Source organism: Belonocnema kinseyi, chromosome 1, assembly GCF_010883055.1.
Source record: "Belonocnema kinseyi isolate 2016_QV_RU_SX_M_011 chromosome 1, B_treatae_v1, whole genome shotgun sequence".
Taxonomy (NCBI): domain Eukaryota; kingdom Metazoa; phylum Arthropoda; class Insecta; order Hymenoptera; family Cynipidae; genus Belonocnema; species Belonocnema kinseyi.
In genome coordinates, this window is record NC_046657.1 from 112706978 (window position 1) to 112709314 (window position 2337).

Here is a 2337-nt window from a genome sequence, read left to right on the forward strand (position 1 = left end):
ATCGACCTAAAAGGAGAGTATGTTGAAAAATAAAACCGACTTTGGCCAAAAAAACGTCTCCGTGTTTCATTTTTCAGGGACTTATCAGACTGTCTAGTACACTTTATGCAAATCATATCTCATTTTAAAATCTCTAATGCTAACATTAGAACTATTAGAAGTCAAAAAGATTAAAGGCTTCTTCTGTATTTCGAAAATATTAGCTAACCATTATTAACTTCATTTTATTTTACAATTTTAAAGATTTTAATTTGGCCCCTAACCATTTTATGTATGTATCAATTGAATATAAATCTATTTTACACTTACATGTTTCTAAACTTTCATTAATGATACGAAAAAACTTTTAAAAACAGGAATAAAGACAAAAGATTAGCTGCAAACCAACTTTATGCTACGAACAGAATGATTAGATGCGAACAGAATATATAGGCTATGAACGCTTGTCGATAATCATATATAATTTAGTTTCATTTTTAGTCCAGGGTCATTGCTGTTTTCCTTTACCTTATTTATATTTTATAAATGCAATTTAATTTTTAATTTTAATTAGTATGTAATTTATTTACAGTTCAAAAATAAAATCCAAGGAATTCTTTATGTGGAAAAACGCTGATTATTTTTTATATCTATGTATATTTCTTTTATAATTAGTAAGAGTAAAAAATTCAAACTTTAACAGCAAATTTCCGGATAAAAACTTTTTCAGAATTTTCATAAAAAGGATATTTTTTCAATTTTGAAATTTATTACGAGAAAGTTATTGTTTAAGTTTAAAGTATAGGACCAAACTATCATTTTTTAAATCTACAAAATTATTTACTAAACGTTATTTTTTTTATAAATTAATACGATGGTTGTTCAATAAGTAAGGTAAAAAATACAGAAATACACATTTGCTTCATTCTTCAAATAATTCAAACATGGCGCGCTGAATTGGACCGAAAGACCGTGGTGCCCAGCTCTCTAAACCTTTGAAAATTCCAGCGTTGCCAGGCAGTTTCGTCTGGAGCGCTTACCATGCCTGTACCATAGTCATAGCCATTCCATAATCATTCACATTATCCACCTTTGGTGAAGTGTTCGTTTTTTTATTTAAAGGAAGTAAGTATTTGCGATTGATTTTTGTTTTCTGTTTCCCCTTAGCTGCGGAGCGCATGTCTGCTTGGGGAGTATATAATTTAATTCGTGTAGATTAAAATAAATATTTTATGTGGCTGTTTTATTTTATTTTTTTTAAGTTAACGGTAGAAGCGAATCCACATGGCGGGGCCGTGGCCAGGTCATTAAATAAAACTTTTATCAGCAAAAGGAAAAATTACTCCTTCATTTGTGAAAAATCTGCTGCGTGAGGTAAATGCAATGCTGAAATATCGGACGAGCTTCGATAAATCGCAAACTGTAACGGGAACCTCCATTAATAAAATCGTAATAATCTCGATAGCTGCCTGAATCTCCGCCAACAGGATAGGTGGAGGGAGGATTTGGCTCGCCTTGAAAAAGTCATTAAGCTTTCCGGAAAATAATTGGAAACTATAACAACATAATACCGTTGTTCCCAAACAATGTATCAATACCGCAGCGAACGTATCGACACTCTTTTACGAAAATACCAGTAAGATCGCAAATCATTAGTAGGGTAGAATTTTCGTCGACAGTCGACGGCGTTAGGTACAGAGTCTTATATTTTTAATAGCAAATAATCATGGGGCAGATTTGATGGATCCATGCCCGAGATTTTAAAGATACACTCATACACACTCATCCAGAAAGATAACAGACTTGAAAAATAGGTGATTTACGAATCTTATAGGATTATTTATGGGATGAAATATCATAGAAGTGTTCAGTTTCAACATTTATAAATAAATATCCTTCTTATAAGATAATTATTGTATTCTGATATTTCCATCTCTAGCATTATTATTAAAAAATGAAATAGAAATAAAAAAATAAAAAAGAAGAATATACACATAAACGCACGTCTCGGGTAACAAATGTCGGTAAACTGTACGCCTCTTGGGAGGCGATCAATCGATGACCCTCCAGACTTATCCTCCGGCCAAAGACCAGAGCGGCAGCTTGACGATGCCAAAATGCACCAAACGCTTTTTAAAAGGACATGAACTAGTGAACCTTTAGGACGTATCCTCCGGCCAAAGTCAGAAGCAAACGATTAAAGACTCCAGACGATCCATTGGTAACAATTTTCCTGCTCGAAACGGCGGAGAAGAATCTTACCAGGTGTATACATATGAAACCGGTATTGCCATTTAGCGGCCAGTAGGCACACTTGTAGGCACTGTCGGAACTTACCATTTGTGCTAATTGGCATAT